At 69.4% G+C, this 22039-nt stretch overlaps 30 non-coding genes across 30 annotated transcripts; all 30 read right to left on the minus strand.

The window, feature by feature from the left end:
* Window positions 1-421: 421 nt before the first annotated feature.
* LOC135314531 (5S ribosomal RNA) lies at window positions 422-540 on the minus strand. The gene has a single exon (XR_010374062.1). It is a non-coding gene; the product is annotated as a 5S ribosomal RNA (ribosomal RNA).
* Window positions 541-1154: 614 nt separating this feature from the next.
* LOC135314532 (5S ribosomal RNA) lies at window positions 1155-1273 on the minus strand. Its single transcript, XR_010374063.1, has one exon. It is a non-coding gene; the product is annotated as a 5S ribosomal RNA (ribosomal RNA).
* Window positions 1274-1887: 614 nt separating this feature from the next.
* On the minus strand, window positions 1888-2006 carry LOC135314533 (5S ribosomal RNA). The gene has a single exon (XR_010374064.1). It is a non-coding gene; the product is annotated as a 5S ribosomal RNA (ribosomal RNA).
* A 614-nt stretch (window positions 2007-2620) lies between these two features.
* On the minus strand, window positions 2621-2739 carry LOC135314535 (5S ribosomal RNA). The gene has a single exon (XR_010374066.1). It is a non-coding gene; the product is annotated as a 5S ribosomal RNA (ribosomal RNA).
* Window positions 2740-3353: 614 nt separating this feature from the next.
* Window positions 3354-3472, minus strand: LOC135314536 (5S ribosomal RNA). Its single transcript, XR_010374067.1, has one exon. It is a non-coding gene; the product is annotated as a 5S ribosomal RNA (ribosomal RNA).
* Window positions 3473-4086: 614 nt separating this feature from the next.
* On the minus strand, window positions 4087-4205 carry LOC135314537 (5S ribosomal RNA). The gene has a single exon (XR_010374068.1). It is a non-coding gene; the product is annotated as a 5S ribosomal RNA (ribosomal RNA).
* Window positions 4206-4819: 614 nt separating this feature from the next.
* On the minus strand, window positions 4820-4938 carry LOC135314538 (5S ribosomal RNA). Its single transcript, XR_010374069.1, has one exon. It is a non-coding gene; the product is annotated as a 5S ribosomal RNA (ribosomal RNA).
* Window positions 4939-5552: 614 nt separating this feature from the next.
* On the minus strand, window positions 5553-5671 carry LOC135314475 (5S ribosomal RNA). The gene has a single exon (XR_010374006.1). It is a non-coding gene; the product is annotated as a 5S ribosomal RNA (ribosomal RNA).
* A 614-nt stretch (window positions 5672-6285) lies between these two features.
* LOC135314539 (5S ribosomal RNA) lies at window positions 6286-6404 on the minus strand. The gene has a single exon (XR_010374070.1). It is a non-coding gene; the product is annotated as a 5S ribosomal RNA (ribosomal RNA).
* A 614-nt stretch (window positions 6405-7018) lies between these two features.
* On the minus strand, window positions 7019-7137 carry LOC135314477 (5S ribosomal RNA). Its single transcript, XR_010374008.1, has one exon. It is a non-coding gene; the product is annotated as a 5S ribosomal RNA (ribosomal RNA).
* Window positions 7138-7751: 614 nt separating this feature from the next.
* LOC135314424 (5S ribosomal RNA) lies at window positions 7752-7870 on the minus strand. The gene has a single exon (XR_010373955.1). It is a non-coding gene; the product is annotated as a 5S ribosomal RNA (ribosomal RNA).
* Window positions 7871-8484: 614 nt separating this feature from the next.
* LOC135314425 (5S ribosomal RNA) lies at window positions 8485-8603 on the minus strand. The gene has a single exon (XR_010373956.1). It is a non-coding gene; the product is annotated as a 5S ribosomal RNA (ribosomal RNA).
* A 614-nt stretch (window positions 8604-9217) lies between these two features.
* LOC135314426 (5S ribosomal RNA) lies at window positions 9218-9336 on the minus strand. The gene has a single exon (XR_010373957.1). It is a non-coding gene; the product is annotated as a 5S ribosomal RNA (ribosomal RNA).
* A 614-nt stretch (window positions 9337-9950) lies between these two features.
* On the minus strand, window positions 9951-10069 carry LOC135314427 (5S ribosomal RNA). Its single transcript, XR_010373958.1, has one exon. It is a non-coding gene; the product is annotated as a 5S ribosomal RNA (ribosomal RNA).
* Window positions 10070-10683: 614 nt separating this feature from the next.
* Window positions 10684-10802, minus strand: LOC135314428 (5S ribosomal RNA). Its single transcript, XR_010373959.1, has one exon. It is a non-coding gene; the product is annotated as a 5S ribosomal RNA (ribosomal RNA).
* Window positions 10803-11416: 614 nt separating this feature from the next.
* LOC135314430 (5S ribosomal RNA) lies at window positions 11417-11535 on the minus strand. The gene has a single exon (XR_010373961.1). It is a non-coding gene; the product is annotated as a 5S ribosomal RNA (ribosomal RNA).
* A 614-nt stretch (window positions 11536-12149) lies between these two features.
* On the minus strand, window positions 12150-12268 carry LOC135314431 (5S ribosomal RNA). The gene has a single exon (XR_010373962.1). It is a non-coding gene; the product is annotated as a 5S ribosomal RNA (ribosomal RNA).
* A 614-nt stretch (window positions 12269-12882) lies between these two features.
* Window positions 12883-13001, minus strand: LOC135314432 (5S ribosomal RNA). Its single transcript, XR_010373963.1, has one exon. It is a non-coding gene; the product is annotated as a 5S ribosomal RNA (ribosomal RNA).
* A 614-nt stretch (window positions 13002-13615) lies between these two features.
* On the minus strand, window positions 13616-13734 carry LOC135314433 (5S ribosomal RNA). The gene has a single exon (XR_010373964.1). It is a non-coding gene; the product is annotated as a 5S ribosomal RNA (ribosomal RNA).
* Window positions 13735-14348: 614 nt separating this feature from the next.
* On the minus strand, window positions 14349-14467 carry LOC135314434 (5S ribosomal RNA). The gene has a single exon (XR_010373965.1). It is a non-coding gene; the product is annotated as a 5S ribosomal RNA (ribosomal RNA).
* A 614-nt stretch (window positions 14468-15081) lies between these two features.
* On the minus strand, window positions 15082-15200 carry LOC135314435 (5S ribosomal RNA). Its single transcript, XR_010373966.1, has one exon. It is a non-coding gene; the product is annotated as a 5S ribosomal RNA (ribosomal RNA).
* A 614-nt stretch (window positions 15201-15814) lies between these two features.
* Window positions 15815-15933, minus strand: LOC135314436 (5S ribosomal RNA). The gene has a single exon (XR_010373967.1). It is a non-coding gene; the product is annotated as a 5S ribosomal RNA (ribosomal RNA).
* A 614-nt stretch (window positions 15934-16547) lies between these two features.
* Window positions 16548-16666, minus strand: LOC135314437 (5S ribosomal RNA). The gene has a single exon (XR_010373968.1). It is a non-coding gene; the product is annotated as a 5S ribosomal RNA (ribosomal RNA).
* A 614-nt stretch (window positions 16667-17280) lies between these two features.
* LOC135314438 (5S ribosomal RNA) lies at window positions 17281-17399 on the minus strand. The gene has a single exon (XR_010373969.1). It is a non-coding gene; the product is annotated as a 5S ribosomal RNA (ribosomal RNA).
* Window positions 17400-18013: 614 nt separating this feature from the next.
* On the minus strand, window positions 18014-18132 carry LOC135314439 (5S ribosomal RNA). Its single transcript, XR_010373970.1, has one exon. It is a non-coding gene; the product is annotated as a 5S ribosomal RNA (ribosomal RNA).
* Window positions 18133-18746: 614 nt separating this feature from the next.
* Window positions 18747-18865, minus strand: LOC135314441 (5S ribosomal RNA). Its single transcript, XR_010373972.1, has one exon. It is a non-coding gene; the product is annotated as a 5S ribosomal RNA (ribosomal RNA).
* A 614-nt stretch (window positions 18866-19479) lies between these two features.
* On the minus strand, window positions 19480-19598 carry LOC135314423 (5S ribosomal RNA). The gene has a single exon (XR_010373954.1). It is a non-coding gene; the product is annotated as a 5S ribosomal RNA (ribosomal RNA).
* A 615-nt stretch (window positions 19599-20213) lies between these two features.
* LOC135314442 (5S ribosomal RNA) lies at window positions 20214-20332 on the minus strand. The gene has a single exon (XR_010373973.1). It is a non-coding gene; the product is annotated as a 5S ribosomal RNA (ribosomal RNA).
* Window positions 20333-20947: 615 nt separating this feature from the next.
* On the minus strand, window positions 20948-21066 carry LOC135314443 (5S ribosomal RNA). The gene has a single exon (XR_010373974.1). It is a non-coding gene; the product is annotated as a 5S ribosomal RNA (ribosomal RNA).
* Window positions 21067-21680: 614 nt separating this feature from the next.
* Window positions 21681-21799, minus strand: LOC135314444 (5S ribosomal RNA). Its single transcript, XR_010373975.1, has one exon. It is a non-coding gene; the product is annotated as a 5S ribosomal RNA (ribosomal RNA).
* Between the last annotated feature and the right edge of the window lie 240 nt (window positions 21800-22039).

The raw sequence follows: 22039 nt of genomic DNA on the forward strand, positions 1-22039 counted from the left end.
AACACCCCACACGCAACTCCAACGCTGCAACGCGCACCCTCAACAAAGACACCCTCCACCACCCTGACCACCCTCTCACAACACCGCGCCCTACAACACACCCTCTCCTCTCTACACACAGGCACCACGACCACAGGGGCGCCGGCTCCTGCCGCCCACCCCGCACCACCCACCTGCCTCTCGCACCACCCTGACCCACGCCGGCGCCTCTCTCGCCCCAGCGCCACCACGCTCCCACCCCGCGCTGCACCCGCACCACACCACCACGGTGGGGCTGCCGGCCAACCCCCATGCACACCCGCCCCACCTCTGCCTCCCACGGCAGGACCCGCGCACACCCGCCACTCGCCTCTGCCCGCCCGCCCGCCACAGCCCACCAAGAAAACGCGGGATGCCCCCGCGCCTCCCGGCAAAGGGCAAAAGCCTACAGCACCCGGTATTCCCAGGCGGTCTCCCATCCAAGTACTAACCGGGCCCGACCCTGCTTAGCTTCCGAGATCAGACGAGATCGGGCGTTCTCAGGGTGGTATGGCCGTAGGCACCCCCTCCGCCGCCAGCAGCCCTCTCCTGCAACGGGCAGCGCCCTCCCACAACGCCCTACACGCGCGCGCTACACCGCAACGACGGCTCACCGACAACACCCGACCACCCGCGCGCGCCCCCATGCCCAAACCCAAACACACGGCACGACTCCTGCACGTCGCGCCTCTCGCACACGCACACGGCCCTCCGCAACACCCCACACGCAACTCCAACGCTGCAACGCGCACCCTCAACAAAGACACCCTCCACCACCCTGACCACCCTCTCACAACACCGCGCCCTACAACACACCCTCTCCTCTCTACACACAGGCACCACGACCACAGGGGCGCCGGCTCCTGCCGCCCACCCCGCACCACCCACCTGCCTCTCGCACCACCCTGACCCACGCCGGCGCCTCTCTCGCCCCAGCGCCACCACGCTCCCACCCCGCGCTGCACCCGCACCACACCACCACGGTGGGGCTGCCGGCCAACCCCCATGCACACCCGCCCCACCTCTGCCTCCCACGGCAGGACCCGCGCACACCCGCCACTCGCCTCTGCCCGCCCGCCCGCCACAGCCCACCAAGAAAACGCGGGATGCCCCCGCGCCTCCCGGCAAAGGGCAAAAGCCTACAGCACCCGGTATTCCCAGGCGGTCTCCCATCCAAGTACTAACCGGGCCCGACCCTGCTTAGCTTCCGAGATCAGACGAGATCGGGCGTTCTCAGGGTGGTATGGCCGTAGGCACCCCCTCCGCCGCCAGCAGCCCTCTCCTGCAACGGGCAGCGCCCTCCCACAACGCCCTACACGCGCGCGCTACACCGCAACGACGGCTCACCGACAACACCCGACCACCCGCGCGCGCCCCCATGCCCAAACCCAAACACACGGCACGACTCCTGCACGTCGCGCCTCTCGCACACGCACACGGCCCTCCGCAACACCCCACACGCAACTCCAACGCTGCAACGCGCACCCTCAACAAAGACACCCTCCACCACCCTGACCACCCTCTCACAACACCGCGCCCTACAACACACCCTCTCCTCTCTACACACAGGCACCACGACCACAGGGGCGCCGGCTCCTGCCGCCCACCCCGCACCACCCACCTGCCTCTCGCACCACCCTGACCCACGCCGGCGCCTCTCTCGCCCCAGCGCCACCACGCTCCCACCCCGCGCTGCACCCGCACCACACCACCACGGTGGGGCTGCCGGCCAACCCCCATGCACACCCGCCCCACCTCTGCCTCCCACGGCAGGACCCGCGCACACCCGCCACTCGCCTCTGCCCGCCCGCCCGCCACAGCCCACCAAGAAAACGCGGGATGCCCCCGCGCCTCCCGGCAAAGGGCAAAAGCCTACAGCACCCGGTATTCCCAGGCGGTCTCCCATCCAAGTACTAACCGGGCCCGACCCTGCTTAGCTTCCGAGATCAGACGAGATCGGGCGTTCTCAGGGTGGTATGGCCGTAGGCACCCCCTCTGCCGCCAGCAGCCCTCTCCTGCAACGGGCAGCGCCCTCCCACAACACCCTACACGCGCGCGCTACACCGCAACGACGGCTCACCGACAACACCCGACCACCCGCGCGCGCCCCCATGCCCAAACCCAAACACACGGCACGACTCCTGCACGTCGCGCCTCTCGCACACGCACACGGCCCTCCGCAACACCCCACACGCAACTCCAACGCTGCAACGCGCACCCTCAACAAAGACACCCTCCACCACCCTGACCACCCTCTCACAACACCGCGCCCTACAACACACCCTCTCCTCTCTACACACAGGCACCACGACCACAGGGGCGCCGGCTCCTGCCGCCCACCCCGCACCACCCACCTGCCTCTCGCACCACCCTGACCCACGCCGGCGCCTCTCTCGCCCCAGCGCCACCATGCTCCCACCCCGCGCTGCACCCGCACCACACCACCACGGTGGGGCTGCCGGCCAACCCCCATGCACACCCGCCCCACCTCTGCCTCCCACGGCAGGACCCGTGCACACCCGCCACGCGCCCCTGACCGCCCGCCCGCCACAGCCCACCAAGAAAACGCGGGATGCCCCCGCGCCTACTGGCAAAGGGCAAAAGCCTACAGCACCCGGTATTCCCAGGCGGTCTCCCATCCAAGTACTAACCGGGCCCGACCCTGCTTAGCTTCCGAGATCAGACGAGATCGGGCGTTCTCAGGGTGGTATGGCCGTAGGCACCCCCTCCGCCGCCAGCAGCCCTCTCCTGCAACGGGCAGCGCCCTCCCACAACACCCTACACGCGCGCGCTACACCGCAACGACGGCTCACCGACAACACCCGACCACCCGCGCGCGCCCCCATGCCCAAACCCAAACACACGGCACGACTCCTGCACGTCGCGCCTCTCGCACACGCACACGGCCCTCCGCAACACCCCACACGCAACTCCAACGCTGCAACGCGCACCCTCAACAAAGACACCCTCCACCACCCTGACCACCCTCTCACAACACCGCGCCCTACAACACACCCTCTCCTCTCTACACACAGGCACCACGACCACAGGGGCGCCGGCTCCTGCCGCCCACCCCGCACCACCCACCTGCCTCTCGCACCACCCTGACCCACGCCGGCGCCTCTCTCGCCCCAGCGCCACCACGCTCCCACCCCGCGCTGCACCCGCACCACACCACCACGGTGGGGCTGCCGGCCAACCCCCATGCACACCCGCCCCACCTCTGCCTCCCACGGCAGGACCCGCGCACACCCGCCACTCGCCTCTGCCCGCCCGCCCGCCACAGCCCACCAAGAAAACGCGGGATGCCCCCGCGCCTCCCGGCAAAGGGCAAAAGCCTACAGCACCCGGTATTCCCAGGCGGTCTCCCATCCAAGTACTAACCGGGCCCGACCCTGCTTAGCTTCCGAGATCAGACGAGATCGGGCGTTCTCAGGGTGGTATGGCCGTAGGCACCCCCTCTGCCGCCAGCAGCCCTCTCCTGCAACGGGCAGCGCCCTCCCACAACACCCTACACGCGCGCGCTACACCGCAACGACGGCTCACCGACAACACCCGACCACCCGCGCGCGCCCCCATGCCCAAACCCAAACACACGGCACGACTCCTGCACGTCGCGCCTCTCGCACACGCACACGGCCCTCCGCAACACCCCACACGCAACTCCAACGCTGCAACGCGCACCCTCAACAAAGACACCCTCCACCACCCTGACCACCCTCTCACAACACCGCGCCCTACAACACACCCTCTCCTCTCTACACACAGGCACCACGACCACAGGGGCGCCGGCTCCTGCCGCCCACCCCGCACCACCCACCTGCCTCTCGCACCACCCTGACCCACGCCGGCGCCTCTCTCGCCCCAGCGCCACCACGCTCCCACCCCGCGCTGCACCCGCACCACACCACCACGGTGGGGCTGCCGGCCAACCCCCATGCACACCCGCCCCACCTCTGCCTCCCACGGCAGGACCCGCGCACACCCGCCACTCGCCTCTGCCCGCCCGCCCGCCACAGCCCACCAAGAAAACGCGGGATGCCCCCGCGCCTCCCGGCAAAGGGCAAAAGCCTACAGCACCCGGTATTCCCAGGCGGTCTCCCATCCAAGTACTAACCGGGCCCGACCCTGCTTAGCTTCCGAGATCAGACGAGATCGGGCGTTCTCAGGGTGGTATGGCCGTAGGCACCCCCTCCGCCGCCAGCAGCCCTCTCCTGCAACGGGCAGCGCCCTCCCACAACGCCCTACACGCGCGCGCTACACCGCAACGACGGCTCACCGACAACACCCGACCACCCGCGCGCGCCCCCATGCCCAAACCCAAACACACGGCACGACTCCTGCACGTCGCGCCTCTCGCACACGCACACGGCCCTCCGCAACACCCCACACGCAACTCCAACGCTGCAACGCGCACCCTCAACAAAGACACCCTCCACCACCCTGACCACCCTCTCACAACACCGCGCCCTACAACACACCCTCTCCTCTCTACACACAGGCACCACGACCACAGGGGCGCCGGCTCCTGCCGCCCACCCCGCACCACCCACCTGCCTCTCGCACCACCCTGACCCACGCCGGCGCCTCTCTCGCCCCAGCGCCACCACGCTCCCACCCCGCGCTGCACCCGCACCACACCACCACGGTGGGGCTGCCGGCCAACCCCCATGCACACCCGCCCCACCTCTGCCTCCCACGGCAGGACCCGCGCACACCCGCCACTCGCCTCTGCCCGCCCGCCCGCCACAGCCCACCAAGAAAACGCGGGATGCCCCCGCGCCTCCCAGCAAAGGGCAAAAGCCTACAGCACCCGGTATTCCCAGGCGGTCTCCCATCCAAGTACTAACCGGGCCCGACCCTGCTTAGCTTCCGAGATCAGACGAGATCGGGCGTTCTCAGGGTGGTATGGCCGTAGGCACCCCCTCTGCCGCCAGCAGCCCTCTCCTGCAACGGGCAGCGCCCTCCCACAACACCCTACACGCGCGCGCTACACCGCAACGACGGCTCACCGACAACACCCGACCACCCGCGCGCGCCCCCATGCCCAAACCCAAACACACGGCACGACTCCTGCACGTCGCGCCTCTCGCACACGCACACGGCCCTCCGCAACACCCCACACGCAACTCCAACGCTGCAACGTGCACCCTCAACAAAGACACCCTCCACCACCCTGACCACCCTCTCACAACACCGCGCCCTACAACACACCCTCTCCTCTCTACACACAGGCACCACGACCACAGGGGCGCCGGCTCCTGCCGCCCACCCCGCACCACCCACCTGCCTCTCGCACCACCCTGACCCACGCCGGCGCCTCTCTCGCCCCAGCGCCACCACGCTCCCACCCCGCGCTGCACCCGCACCACACCACCACGGTGGGGCTGCCGGCCAACCCCCATGCACACCCGCCCCACCTCTGCCTCCCACGGCAGGACCCGTGCACACCCGCCACGCGCCCCTGACCGCCCGCCCGCCACAGCCCACCAAGAAAACGCGGGATGCCCCCGCGCCTACTGGCAAAGGGCAAAAGCCTACAGCACCCGGTATTCCCGGGCGGTCTCCCATCCAAGTACTAACCGGGCCCGACCCTGCTTAGCTTCCGAGATCAGACGAGATCGGGCGTTCTCAGGGTGGTATGGCTGTAGGCACCCCCTCCGCCGCCAGCAGCCCTCTCCTGCAACGGGCAGCGCCCTCCCACAACACCCTACACGCGCGCGCTACACCGCAACGACGGCTCACCGACAACACCCGACCACCCGCGCGCGCCCCCATGCCCAAACCCAAACACACGGCACGACTCCTGCACGTCGCGCCTCTCGCACACGCACACGGCCCTCCGCAACACCCCACACGCAACTCCAACGCTGCAACGCGCACCCTCAACAAAGACACCCTCCACCACCCTGACCACCCTCTCACAACACCGCGCCCTACAACACACCCTCTCCTCTCTACACACAGGCACCACGACCACAGGGGCGCCGGCTCCTGCCGCCCACCCCGCACCACCCACCTGCCTCTCGCACCACCCTGACCCACGCCGGCGCCTCTCTCGCCCCAGCGCCACCACGCTCCCACCCCGCGCTGCACCCGCACCACACCACCACGGTGGGGCTGCCGGCCAACCCCCATGCACACCCGCCCCACCTCTGCCTCCCACGGCAGGACCCGTGCACACCCGCCACGCGCCCCTGACCGCCCGCCCGCCACAGCCCACCAAGAAAATGCGGGATGCCCCCGCGCCTCCCAGCAAAGGGCAAAAGCCTACAGCACCCGGTATTCCCAGGCGGTCTCCCATCCAAGTACTAACCGGGCCCGACCCTGCTTAGCTTCCGAGATCAGACGAGATCGGGCGTTCTCAGGGTGGTATGGCCGTAGGCACCCCCTCCGCCGCCAGCAGCCCTCTCCTGCAACGGGCAGCGCCCTCCCACAACGCCCTACACGCGCGCGCTACACCGCAACGACGGCTCACCGACAACACCCGACCACCCGCGCGCGCCCCCATGCCCAAACCCAAACACACGGCACGACTCCTGCACGTCGCGCCTCTCGCACACGCACACGGCCCTCCGCAACACCCCACACGCAACTCCAACGCTGCAACGCGCACCCTCAACAAAGACACCCTCCACCACCCTGACCACCCTCTCACAACACCGCGCCCTACAACACACCCTCTCCTCTCTACACACAGGCACCACGACCACAGGGGCGCCGGCTCCTGCCGCCCACCCCGCACCACCCACCTGCCTCTCGCACCACCCTGACCCACGCCGGCGCCTCTCTCGCCCCAGCGCCACCACGCTCCCACCCCGCGCTGCACCCGCACCACACCACCACGGTGGGGCTGCCGGCCAACCCCCATGCACACCCGCCCCACCTCTGCCTCCCACGGCAGGACCCGTGCACACCCGCCACGCGCCCCTGACCGCCCGCCCGCCACAGCCCACCAAGAAAACGCGGGATGCCCCCGCGCCTCCCGGCAAAGGGCAAAAGCCTACAGCACCCGGTATTCCCAGGCGGTCTCCCATCCAAGTACTAACCGGGCCCGACCCTGCATAGCTTCCGAGATCAGACGAGATCGGGCGTTCTCAGGGTGGTATGGCCGTAGGCACCCCCTCCGCCGCCAGCAGCCCTCTCCTGCAACGGGCAGCGCCCTCCCACAACACCCTACACGCGCGCGCTACACCGCAACGACGGCTCACCGACAACACCCGACCACCCGCGCGCGCCCCCATGCCCAAACCCAAACACACGGCACGACTCCTGCACGTCGCGCCTCTCGCACACGCACACGGCCCTCCGCAACACCCCACACGCAACTCCAACGCTGCAACGCGCACCCTCAACAAAGACACCCTCCACCACCCTGACCACCCTCTCACAACACCGCGCCCTACAACACACCCTCTCCTCTCTACACACAGGCACCACGACCACAGGGGCGCCGGCTCCTGCCGCCCACCCCGCACCACCCACCTGCCTCTCGCACCACCCTGACCCACGCCGGCACCTCTCTCGCCCCAGCGCCACCACGCTCCCACCCCGCGCTGCACCCGCACCACACCACCACGGTGGGGCTGCCGGCCAACCCCCATGCACACCCGCCCCACCTCTGCCTCCCACGGCAGGACCCGCGCACACCCGCCACTCGCCTCAGCCCGCCCGCCCGCCACAGCCCACCAAGAAAACGCGGGATGCCCCCGCGCCTCCCAGCAAAGGGCAAAAGCCTACAGCACCCGGTATTCCCAGGCGGTCTCCCATCCAAGTACTAACCGGGCCCGACCCTGCTTAGCTTCCGAGATCAGACGAGATCGGGCGTTCTCAGGGTGGTATGGCCGTAGGCACCCCCTCTGCCGCCAGCAGCCCTCTCCTGCAACGGGCAGCGCCCTCCCACAACACCCTACACGCGCGCGCTACACCGCAACGACGGCTCACCGACAACACCCGACCACCCGCGCGCGCCCCCATGCCCAAACCCAAACACACGGCACGACTCCTGCACGTCGCGCCTCTCGCACACGCACACGGCCCTCCGCAACACCCCACACGCAACTCCAACGCTGCAACGCGCACCCTCAACAAAGACACCCTCCACCACCCTGACCACCCTCTCACAACACCGCGCCCTACAACACACCCTCTCCTCTCTACACACAGGCACCACGACCACAGGGGCGCCGGCTCCTGCCGCCCACCCCGCACCACCCACCTGCCTCTCGCACCACCCTGACCCACGCCGGCGCCTCTCTCGCCCCAGCGCCACCACGCTCCCACCCCGCGCTGCACCCGCACCACACCACCACGGTGGGGCTGCCGGCCAACCCCCATGCACACCCGCCCCACCTCTGCCTCCCACGGCAGGACCCGCGCACACCCGCCACGCGCCCCTGACCGCCCGCCCGCCACAGCCCACCAAGAAAACGCGGGATGCCCCCGCGCCTCCCGGCAAAGGGCAAAAGCCTACAGCACCCGGTATTCCCAGGCGGTCTCCCATCCAAGTACTAACCGGGCCCGACCCTGCTTAGCTTCCGAGATCAGACGAGATCGGGCGTTCTCAGGGTGGTATGGCCGTAGGCACCCCCTCTGCCGCCAGCAGCCCTCTCCTGCAACGGGCAGCGCCCTCCCACAACACCCTACACGCGCGCGCTACACCGCAACGACGGCTCACCGACAACACCCGACCACCCGCGCGCGCCCCCATGCCCAAACCCAAACACACAACACGACTCCTGCACGTCGCGCCTCTCGCACACGCACACGGCCCTCCGCAACACCCCACACGCAACTCCAACGCTGCAACGCGCACCCTCAGCAAAGACACCCTCCACCACCCTGACCACCCTCTCACAACACCGCGCCCTACAACACACCCTCTCCTCTCTACACACAGGCACCACGACCACAGGGGCGCCGGCTCCTGCCGCCCACCCCGCACCACCCACCTGCCTCTCGCACCACCCTGACCCACGCCGGCGCCTCTCTCGCCCCAGCGCCACCACGCTCCCACCCCGCGCTGCACCCGCACCACACCACCACGGTGGGGCTGCCGGCCAACCCCCATGCACACCCGCCCCACCTCTGCCTCCCACGGCAGGACCCGCGCACACCCGCCACGCGCCCCTGACCGCCCGCCCGCCACAGCCCACCAAGAAAACGCGGGATGCCCCCGCGCCTCCCGGCAAAGGGCAAAAGCCTACAGCACCCGGTATTCCCAGGCGGTCTCCCATCCAAGTACTAACCGGGCCCGACCCTGCTTAGCTTCCGAGATCAGACGAGATCGGGCGTTCTCAGGGTGGTATGGCCGTAGGCACCCCCTCCGCCGCCAGCAGCCCTCTCCTGCAACGGGCAGCGCCCTCCCACAACGCCCTACACGCGCGCGCTACACCGCAACGACGGCTCACCGACAACACCCGACCACCCGCGCGCGCCCCCATGCCCAAACCCAAACACACGGCACGACTCCTGCACGTCGCGCCTCTCGCACACGCACACGGCCCTCCGCAACACCCCACACGCAACTCCAACGCTGCAACGCGCACCCTCAACAAAGACACCCTCCACCACCCTGACCACCCTCTCACAACACCGCGCCCTACAACACACCCTCTCCTCTCTACACACAGGCACCACGACCACAGGGGCGCCGGCTCCTGCCGCCCACCCCGCACCACCCACCTGCCTCTCGCACCACCCTGACCCACGCCGGCGCCTCTCTCGCCCCAGCGCCACCACGCTCCCACCCCGCGCTGCACCCGCACCACACCACCACGGTGGGGCTGCCGGCCAACCCCCATGCACACCCGCCCCACCTCTGCCTCCCACGGCAGGACCCGCGCACACCCGCCACTCGCCTCTGCCCGCCCGCCCGCCACAGCCCACCAAGAAAACGCGGGATGCCCCCGCGCCTCCCGGCAAAGGGCAAAAGCCTACAGCACCCGGTATTCCCAGGCGGTCTCCCATCCAAGTACTAACCGGGCCCGACCCTGCTTAGCTTCCGAGATCAGACGAGATCGGGCGTTCTCAGGGTGGTATGGCCGTAGGCACCCCCTCTGCCGCCAGCAGCCCTCTCCTGCAACGGGCAGCGCCCTCCCACAACACCCTACACGCGCGCGCTACACCGCAACGACGGCTCACCGACAACACCCGACCACCCGCGCGCGCCCCCATGCCCAAACCCAAACACACGGCACGACTCCTGCACGTCGCGCCTCTCGCACACGCACACGGCCCTCCGCAACACCCCACACGCAACTCCAACGCTGCAACGCGCACCCTCAACAAAGACACCCTCCACCACCCTGACCACCCTCTCACAACACCGCGCCCTACAACACACCCTCTCCTCTCTACACACAGGCACCACGACCACAGGGGCGCCGGCTCCTGCCGCCCACCCCGCACCACCCACCTGCCTCTCGCACCACCCTGACCCACGCCGGCGCCTCTCTCGCCCCAGCGCCACCACGCTCCCACCCCGCGCTGCACCCACACCACACCACCACGGTGGGGCTGCCGGCCAACCCCCATGCACACCCGCCCCACCTCTGCCTCCCACGGCAGGACCCGCGCACACCCGCCACTCGCCTCTGCCCGCCCGCCCGCCACAGCCCACCAAGAAAACGCGGGATGCCCCCGCGCCTCCCGGCAAAGGGCAAAAGCCTACAGCACCCGGTATTCCCAGGCGGTCTCCCATCCAAGTACTAACCGGGCCCGACCCTGCTTAGCTTCCGAGATCAGACGAGATCGGGCGTTCTCAGGGTGGTATGGCCGTAGGCACCCCCTCTGCCGCCAGCAGCCCTCTCCTGCAACGGGCAGCGCCCTCCCACAACACCCTACACGCGCGCGCTACACCGCAACGACGGCTCACCGACAACACCCGACCACCCGCGCGCGCCCCCATGCCCAAACCCAAACACACAACACGACTCCTGCACGTCGCGCCTCTCGCACACGCACACGGCCCTCCGCAACACCCCACACGCAACTCCAACGCTGCAACGCGCACCCTCAACAAAGACACCCTCCACCACCCTGACCACCCTCTCACAACACCGCGCCCTACAACACACCCTCTCCTCTCTACACACAGGCACCACGACCACAGGGGCGCCGGCTCCTGCTGCCCACCCCGCACCACCCACCTGCCTCTCGCACCACCCTGACCCACGCCGGCGCCTCTCTCGCCCCAGCGCCACCACGCTCCCACCCCGCGCTGCACCCGCACCACACCACCACGGTGGGGCTGCCGGCCAACCCCCATGCACACCCGCCCCACCTCTGCCTCCCACGGCAGGACCCGCGCACACCCGCCACGCGCCCCTGACCGCCCGCCCGCCACAGCCCACCAAGAAAACGCGGGATGCCCCCGCGCCTCCCAGCAAAGGGCAAAAGCCTACAGCACCCGGTATTCCCAGGCGGTCTCCCATCCAAGTACTAACCGGGCCCGACCCTGCTTAGCTTCCGAGATCAGACGAGATCGGGCGTTCTCAGGGTGGTATGGCCGTAGGCACCCCCTCTGCCGCCAGCAGCCCTCTCCTGCAACGGGCAGCGCCCTCCCACAACACCCTACACGCGCGCGCTACACCGCAACGACGGCTCACCGACAACACCCGACCACCCGCGCGCGCCCCCATGCCCAAACCCAAACACACGGCACGACTCCTGCACGTCGCGCCTCTCGCACACGCACACGGCCCTCCGCAACACCCCACACGCAACTCCAACGCTGCAACGCGCACCCTCAACAAAGACACCCTCCACCACCCTGACCACCCTCTCACAACACCGCGCCCTACAACACACCCTCTCCTCTCTACACACAGGCACCACGACCACAGGGGCGCCGGCTCCTGCCGCCCACCCCGCACCACCCACCTGCCTCTCGCACCACCCTGACCCACGCCGGCGCCTCTCTCGCCCCAGCGCCACCACGCTCCCACCCCGCGCTGCACCCGCACCACACCACCACGGTGGGGCTGCCGGCCAACCCCCATGCACACCCGCCCCACCTCTGCCTCCCACGGCAGGACCCGCGCACACCCGCCACTCGCCTCTGCCCGCCCGCCCGCCACAGCCCACCAAGAAAACGCGGGATGCCCCCGCGCCTCCCGGCAAAGGGCAAAAGCCTACAGCACCCGGTATTCCCAGGCGGTCTCCCATCCAAGTACTAACCGGGCCCGACCCTGCTTAGCTTCCGAGATCAGACGAGATCGGGCGTTCTCAGGGTGGTATGGCCGTAGGCACCCCCTCTGCCGCCAGCAGCCCTCTCCTGCAACGGGCAGCGCCCTCCCACAACACCCTACACGCGCGCGCTACACCGCAACGACGGCTCACCGACAACACCCGACCACCCGCGCGCGCCCCCATGCCCAAACCCAAACACACGGCACGACTCCTGCACGTCGCGCCTCTCGCACACGCACACGGCCCTCCGCAACACCCCACACGCAACTCCAACGCTGCAACGCGCACCCTCAACAAAGACACCCTCCACCACCCTGACCACCCTCTCACAACACCGCGCCCTACAACACACCCTCTCCTCTCTACACACAGGCACCACGACCACAGGGGCGCCGGCTCCTGCCGCCCACCCCGCACCACCCACCTGCCTCTCGCACCACCCTGACCCACGCCGGCGCCTCTCTCGCCCCAGCGCCACCACGCTCCCACCCCGCGCTGCACCCGCACCACACCACCACGGTGGGGCTGCCGGCCAACCCCCATGCACACCCGCCCCACCTCTGCCTCCCACGGCAGGACCCGCGCACACCCGCCACTCGCCTCTGCCCGCCCGCCCGCCACAGCCCACCAAGAAAACGCGGGATGCCCCCGCGCCTCCCGGCAAAGGGCAAAAGCCTACAGCACCCGGTATTCCCAGGCGGTCTCCCATCCAAGTACTAACCGGGCCCGACCCTGCTTAGCTTCCGAGATCAGACGAGATCGGGCGTTCTCAGGGTGGTATGGCCGTAGGCACCCCCTCCGCCGCCAGCAGCCCTCTCCTGCAACGGGCAGCGCCCTCCCACAACACCCTACACGCGCGCGCTACACCGCAACGACGGCTCACCGACAACACCCGACCACCCGCGCGCGCCCCCATGCCCAAACCCAAACACACAACACGACTCCTGCACGTCGCGCCTCTCGCACACGCACACGGCCCTCCGCAACACCCCACACGCAACTCCAACGCTGCAACGCGCACCCTCAACAAAGACACCCTCCACCACCCTGACCACCCTCTCACAACACCGCGCCCTACAACACACCCTCTCCTCTCTACACACAGGCACCACGACCACAGGGGCGCCGGCTCCTGCCGCCCACCCCGCACCACCCACCTGCCTCTCGCACCACCCTGACCCACGCCGGCGCCTCTCTCGCCCCAGCGCCACCACGCTCCCACCCCGCGCTGCACCCGCACCACACCACCACGGTGGGGCTGCCGGCCAACCCCCATGCACACCCGCCCCACCTCTGCCTCCCACGGCAGGACCCGCTCACACCCGCCACGCGCCCCTGACCGCCCGCCCGCCACAGCCCACCAAGAAAACGCGGGATGCCCCCGCGCCTCCCGGCAAAGGGCAAAAGCCTACAGCACCCGGTATTCCCAGGCGGTCTCCCATCCAAGTACTAACCGGGCCCGACCCTGCTTAGCTTCCGAGATCAGACGAGATCGGGCGTTCTCAGGGTGGTATGGCCGTAGGCACCCCCTCCGCCGCCAGCAGCCCTCTCCTGCAACGGGCAGCGCCCTCCCACAACGCCCTACACGCGCGCGCTACACCGCAACGACGGCTCACCGACAACACCCGACCACCCGCGCGCGCCCCCATGCCCAAACCCAAACACACGGCACGACTCCTGCACGTCGCGCCTCTCGCACACGCACACGGCCCTCCGCAACACCCCACACGCAACTCCAACGCTGCAACGCGCACCCTCAACAAAGACACCCTCCACCACCCTGACCACCCTCTCACAACACCGCGCCCTACAACACACCCTCTCCTCTCTACACACAGGCACCACGACCACAGGGGCGCCGGCTCCTGCCGCCCACCCCGCACCACCCACCTGCCTCTCGCACCACCCTGACCCACGCCGGCGCCTCTCTCGCCCCAGCGCCACCACGCTCCCACCCCGCGCTGCACCCGCACCACACCACCACGGTGGGGCTGCCGGCCAACCCCCATGCACACCCGCCCCACCTCTGCCTCCCACGGCAGGACCCGCGCACACCCGCCACGCGCCCCTGACCGCCCGCCCGCCACAGCCCACCAAGAAAACGCGGGATGCCCCCGCGCCTCCCGGCAAAGGGCAAAAGCCTACAGCACCCGGTATTCCCAGGCGGTCTCCCATCCAAGTACTAACCGGGCCCGACCCTGCTTAGCTTCCGAGATCAGACGAGATCGGGCGTTCTCAGGGTGGTATGGCCGTAGGCACCCCCTCTGCCGCCAGCAGCCCTCTCCTGCAACGGGCAGCGCCCTCCCACAACACCCTACACGCGCGCGCTACACCGCAACGACGGCTCACCGACAACACCCGACCACCCGCGCGCGCCCCCATGCCCAAACCCAAACACACAACACGACTCCTGCACGTCCCGCCTCTCGCACACGCACACGGCCCTCCGCAACACCCCACACGCAACTCCAACGCTGCAACGCGCACCCTCAACAAAGACACCCTCCACCACCCTGACCACCCTCTCACAACACCGCGCCCTACAACACACCCTCTCCTCTCTACACACAGGCACCACGACCACAGGGGCGCCGGCTCCTGCCGCCCACCCCGCACCACCCACCTGCCTCTCGCACCACCCTGACCCACGCCGGCGCCTCTCTCGCCCCAGCGCCACCACGCTCCCACCCCGCGCTGCACCCGCACCACACCACCACGGTGGGGCTGCCGGCCAACCCCCATGCACACCCGCCCCACCTCTGCCTCCCACGGCAGGACCCGCGCACACCCGCCACTCGCCTCTGCCCGCCCGCCCGCCACAGCCCACCAAGAAAACGCGGGATGCCCCCGCGCCTCCCAGCAAAGGGCAAAAGCCTACAGCACCCGGTATTCCCAGGCGGTCTCCCATCCAAGTACTAACCGGGCCCGACCCTGCTTAGCTTCCGAGATCAGACGAGATCGGGCGTTCTCAGGGTGGTATGGCCGTAGGCACCCCCTCCGCCGCCAGCAGCCCTCTCCTGCAACGGGCAGCGCCCTCCCACAACGCCCTACACGCGCGCGCTACACCGCAACGACGGCTCACCGACAACACCCGACCACCCGCGCGCGCCCCCATGCCCAAACCCAAACACACGGCACGACTCCTGCACGTCGCGCCTCTCGCACACGCACACGGCCCTCCGCAACACCCCACACGCAACTCCAACGCTGCAACGCGCACCCTCAACAAAGACACCCTCCACCACCCTGACCACCCTCTCACAACACCGCGCCCTACAACACACCCTCTCCTCTCTACACACAGGCACCACGACCACAGGGGCGCCGGCTCCTGCTGCCCACCCCGCACCACCCACCTGCCTCTCGCACCACCCTGACCCACGCCGGCGCCTCTCTCGCCCCAGCGCCACCACGCTCCCACCCCGCGCTGCACCCGCACCACACCACCACGGTGGGGCTGCCGGCCAACCCCCATGCACACCCGCCCCACCTCTGCCTCCCACGGCAGGACCCGCGCACACCCGCCACGCGCCCCTGACCGCCCGCCCGCCACAGCCCACCAAGAAAACGCGGGATGCCCCCGCGCCTCCCGGCAAAGGGCAAAAGCCTACAGCACCCGGTATTCCCAGGCGGTCTCCCATCCAAGTACTAACCGGGCCCGACCCTGCTTAGCTTCCGAGATCAGACGAGATCGGGCGTTCTCAGGGTGGTATGGCCGTAGGCACCCCCTCCGCCGCCAGCAGCCCTCTCCTGCAACGGGCAGCGCCCTCCCACAACGCCCTACACGCGCGCGCTACACCGCAACGACGGCTCACCGACAACACCCGACCACCCGCGCGCGCCCCCATGCCCAAACCCAAACACACGGCACGACTCCTGCACGTCGCGCCTCTCGCACACGCACACGGCCCTCCGCAACACCCCACACGCAACTCCAACGCTGCAACGCGCACCCTCAACAAAGACACCCTCCACCACCCTGACCACCCTCTCACAACACCGCGCCCTACAACACACCCTCTCCTCTCTACACACAGGCACCACGACCACAGGGGCGCCGGCTCCTGCCGCCCACCCCGCACCACCCACCTGCCTCTCGCACCACCCTGACCCACGCCGGCGCCTCTCTCGCCCCAGCGCCACCACGCTCCCACCCCGCGCTGCACCCGCACCACACCACCACGGTGGGGCTGCCGGCCAACCCCCATGCACACCCGCCCCACCTCTGCCTCCCACGGCAGGACCCGCGCACACCCGCCACTCGCCTCTGCCCGCCCGCCCGCCACAGCCCACCAAGAAAACGCGGGATGCCCCCGCGCCTCCCGGCAAAGGGCAAAAGCCTACAGCACCCGGTATTCCCAGGCGGTCTCCCATCCAAGTACTAACCGGGCCCGACCCTGCTTAGCTTCCGAGATCAGACGAGATCGGGCGTTCTCAGGGTGGTATGGCCGTAGGCACCCCCTCTGCCGCCAGCAGCCCTCTCCTGCAACGGGCAGCGCCCTCCCACAACACCCTACACGCGCGCGCTACACCGCAACGACGGCTCACCGACAACACCCGACCACCCGCGCGCGCCCCCATGCCCAAACCCAAACACACGGCACGACTCCTGCACGTCGCGCCTCTCGCACACGCACACGGCCCTCCGCAACACCCCACACGCAACTCCAACGCTGCAACGCGCACCCTCAACAAAGACACCCTCCACCACCCTGACCACCCTCTCACAACACCGCGCCCTACAACACACCCTCTCCTCTCTACACACAGGCACCACGACCACAGGGGCGCCGGCTCCTGCCGCCCACCCCGCACCACCCACCTGCCTCTCGCACCACCCTGACCCACGCCGGCGCCTCTCTCGCCCCAGCGCCACCACGCTCCCACCCCGCGCTGCACCCGCACCACACCACCACGGTGGGGCTGCCGGCCAACCCCCATGCACACCCGCCCCACCTCTGCCTCCCACGGCAGGACCCGCTCACACCCGCCACGCGCCCCTGACCGCCCGCCCGCCACAGCCCACCAAGAAAACGCGGGATGCCCCCGCGCCTCCCGGCAAAGGGCAAAAGCCTACAGCACCCGGTATTCCCAGGCGGTCTCCCATCCAAGTACTAACCGGGCCCGACCCTGCTTAGCTTCCGAGATCAGACGAGATCGGGCGTTCTCAGGGTGGTATGGCCGTAGGCACCCCCTCCGCCGCCAGCAGCCCTCTCCTGCAACGGGCAGCGCCCTCCCACAACGCCCTACACGCGCGCGCTACACCGCAACGACGGCTCACCGACAACACCCGACCACCCGCGCGCGCCCCCATGCCCAAACCCAAACACACGGCACGACTCCTGCACGTCGCGCCTCTCGCACACGCACACGGCCCTCCGCAACACCCCACACGCAACTCCAACGCTGCAACGCGCACCCTCAACAAAGACACCCTCCACCACCCTGACCACCCTCTCACAACACCGCGCCCTACAACACACCCTCTCCTCTCTACACACAGGCACCACGACCACAGGGGCGCCGGCTCCTGCCGCCCACCCCGCACCACCCACCTGCCTCTCGCACCACCCTGACCCACGCCGGCGCCTCTCTCGCCCCAGCGCCACCACGCTCCCACCCCGCGCTGCACCCGCACCACACCACCACGGTGGGGCTGCCGGCCAACCCCCATGCACACCCGCCCCACCTCTGCCTCCCACGGCAGGACCCGTGCACACCCGCCACGCGCCCCTGACCGCCCGCCCGCCACAGCCCACCAAGAAAACGCGGGATGCCCCCGCGCCTCCCAGCAAAGGGCAAAAGCCTACAGCACCCGGTATTCCCAGGCGGTCTCCCATCCAAGTACTAACCGGGCCCGACCCTGCTTAGCTTCCGAGATCAGACGAGATCGGGCGTTCTCAGGGTGGTATGGCCGTAGGCACCCCCTCTGCCGCCAGCAGCCCTCTCCTGCAACGGGCAGCGCCCTCCCACAACACCCTACACGCGCGCGCTACACCGCAACGACGGCTCACCGACAACACCCGACCACCCGCGCGCGCCCCCATGCCCAAACCCAAACACACGGCACGACTCCTGCACGTCGCGCCTCTCGCACACGCACACGGCCCTCCGCAACACCCCACACGCAACTCCAACGCTGCAACGCGCACCCTCAACAAAGACACCCTCCACCACCCTGACCGCCCTCTCACAACACCGCGCCCTACAACACACCCTCTCCTCTCTACACACAGGCACCACGACCACAGGGGCGCCGGCTCCTGCCGCCCACCCCGCACCACCCACCTGCCTCTCGCACCACCCTGACCCACGCCGGCGCCTCTCTCGCCCCAGCGCCACCACGCTCCCACCCCGCGCTGCACCCGCACCACACCACCACGGTGGGGCTGCCGGCCAACCCCCATGCACACCCGCCCCACCTCTGCCTCCCACGGCAGGACCCGCGCACACCCGCCACTCGCCTCAGCCCGCCCGCCCGCCACAGCCCACCAAGAAAACGCGGGATGCCCCCGCGCCTCCCAGCAAAGGGCAAAAGCCTACAGCACCCGGTATTCCCAGGCGGTCTCCCATCCAAGTACTAACCGGGCCCGACCCTGCTTAGCTTCCGAGATCAGACGAGATCGGGCGTTCTCAGGGTGGTATGGCCGTAGGCACCCCCTCCGCCGCCAGCAGCCCTCTCCTGCAACGGGCAGCGCCCTCCCACAACGCCCTACACGCGCGCGCTACACCGCAACGACGGCTCACCGACAACACCCGACCACCCGCGCGCGCCCCCATGCCCAAACCCAAACACACGGCACGACTCCTGCACGTCGCGCCTCTCGCACACGCACACGGCCCTCCGCAACACCCCACACGCAACTCCAACGCTGCAACGCGCACCCTCAACAAAGACACCCTCCACCACCCTGACCACCCTCTCACAACACCGCGCCCTACAACACACCCTCTCCTCTCTACACACAGGCACCACGACCACAGGGGCGCCGGCTCCTGCCGCCCACCCCGCACCACCCACCTGCCTCTCGCACCACCCTGACCCACGCCGGCGCCTCTCTCGCCCCAGCGCCACCACGCTCCCACCCCGCGCTGCACCCGCACCACACCACCACGGTGGGGCTGCCGGCCAACCCCCATGCACACCCGCCCCACCTCTGCCTCCCACGGCAGGACCCGCGCACACCCACCACGCGCCCCTGACCGCCCGCCCGCCACAGCCCACCAAGAAAACGCGGGATGCCCCCGCGCCTCCCGGCAAAGGGCAAAAGCCTACAGCACCCGGTATTCCCAGGCGGTCTCCCATCCAAGTACTAACCGGGCCCAACCCTGCTTAGCTTCCGAGATCAGACGAGATCGGGCGTTCTCAGGGTGGTATGGCCGTAGGCACCCCCTCTGCCGCCAGCAGCCCTCTCCTGCAACGGGCAGCGCCCTCCCACAACACCCTACACGCGCGCGCTACACCGCAACGACGGCTCACCGACAACACCCGACCACCCGCGCGCGCCCCCATGCCCAAACCCAAACACACAACACGACTCCTGCACGTCCCGCCTCTCGCACACGCACACGGCCCTCCGCAACACCCCACACGCAACTCCAACGCTGCAACGCGCACCCTCAACAAAGACACCCTCCACCACCCTGACCACCCTCTCACAACACCGCGCCCTACAACACACCCTCTCCTCTCTACACACAGGCACCACGACCACAGGGGCGCCGGCTCCTGCCGCCCACCCCCGCACCACCCACCTGCCTCTCGCACCACCCTGACCCACGCCGGCGCCTCTCTCGCCCCAGCGCCACCACGCTCCCACCCCGCGCTGCACCCGCACCACACCACCACGGTGGGGCTGCCGGCCAACCCCCATGCACACCCGCCCCACCTCTGCCTCCCACGGCAGGACCCGCGCACACCCGCCACTCGCCTCTGCCCGCCCGCCCGCCACAGCCCACCAAGAAAACGCGGGATGCCCCCGCGCCTCCCGGCAAAGGGCAAAAGCCTACAGCACCCGGTATTCCCAGGCGGTCTCCCATCCAAGTACTAACCGGGCCCGACCCTGCTTAGCTTCCGAGATCAGACGAGATCGGGCGTTCTCAGGGTGGTATGGCCGTAGGCACCCCCTCTGCCGCCAGCAGCCCTCTCCTGCAACGGGCAGCGCCCTCCCACAACACCCTACACGCGCGCGCTACACCGCAACGACGGCTCACCGACAACACCCGACCACCCGCGCGCGCCCCCATGCCCAAACCCAAACACACGGCACGACTCCTGCACGTCGCGCCTCTCGCACACGCACACGGCCCTCCGCAACACCCCACACGCAACTCCAACGCTGCAACGCGCACCCTCAACAAAGACACCCTCCACCACCCTGACCACCCTCTCACAACACCGCGCCCTACAACACACCCTCTCCTCTCTACACACAGGCACCACGACCACAGGGGCGCCGGCTCCTGCCGCCCACCCCGCACCACCCACCTGCCTCTCGCACCACCCTGACCCACGCCGGCGCCTCTCTCGCCCCAGCGCCACCACGCTCCCACCCCGCGCTGCACCCGCACCACACCACCACGGTGGGGCTGCCGGCCAACCCCCATGCACACCCGCCCCACCTCTGCCTCCCACGGCAGGACCCGTGCACACCCGCCACGCGCCCCTGACCGCCCCGCCCGCCACAGCCCACCAAGAAAACGCGGGATGCCCCCGCGCCTCCCAGCAAAGGGCAAAAGCCTACAGCACCCGGTATTCCCAGGCGGTCTCCCATCCAAGTACTAACCGGGCCCGACCCTGCTTAGCTTCCGAGATCAGACGAGATCGGGCGTTCTCAGGGTGGTATGGCCGTAGGCACCCCCTCTGCCGCCAGCAGCCCTCTCCTGCAACGGGCAGCGCCCTCCCACAACACCCTACACGCGCGCGCTACACCGCAACGACGGCTCACCGACAACACCCGACCACCCGCGCGCGCCCCCATGCCCAAACCCAAACACACGGCACGACTCCTGCACGTCGCGCCTCTCGCACACGCACACGGCCCTCCGCAACACCCCACACGCAACTCCAACGCTGCAACGCGCACCCTCAACAAAGACACCCTCCACCACCCTGACCGCCCTCTCACAACACCGCGCCCTACAACACACCCTCTCCTCTCTACACACAGGCACCACGACCACAGGGGCGCCGGCTCCTGCCGCCCACCCCGCACCACCCACCTGCCTCTCGCACCACCCTGACCCACGCCGGCGCCTCTCTCGCCCCAGCGCCACCACGCTCCCACCCCGCGCTGCACCCGCACCACACCACCACGGTGGGGCTGCCGGCCAACCCCCATGCACACCCGCCCCACCTCTGCCTCCCACGGCAGGACCCGCGCACACCCGCCACTCGCCTCAGCCCGCCCGCCCGCCACAGCCCACCAAGAAAACGCGGGATGCCCCCGCGCCTCCCAGCAAAGGGCAAAAGCCTACAGCACCCGGTATTCCCAGGCGGTCTCCCATCCAAGTACTAACCGGGCCCGACCCTGCTTAGCTTCCGAGATCAGACGAGATCGGGCGTTCTCAGGGTGGTATGGCCGTAGGCACCCCCTCCGCCGCCAGCAGCCCTCTCCTGCAACGGGCAGCGCCCTCCCACAACGCCCTACACGCGCGCGCTACACCGCAACGACGGCTCACCGACAACACCCGACCACCCGCGCGCGCCCCCATGCCCAAACCCAAACACACGGCACGACTCCTGCACGTCGCGCCTCTCGCACACGCACACGGCCCTCCGCAACACCCCACACGCAACTCCAACGCTGCAACGCGCACCCTCAACAAA

This window comes from Phalacrocorax carbo, chromosome 7 (genome assembly GCF_963921805.1).
Source record: "Phalacrocorax carbo chromosome 7, bPhaCar2.1, whole genome shotgun sequence".
Taxonomy (NCBI): domain Eukaryota; kingdom Metazoa; phylum Chordata; class Aves; order Suliformes; family Phalacrocoracidae; genus Phalacrocorax; species Phalacrocorax carbo.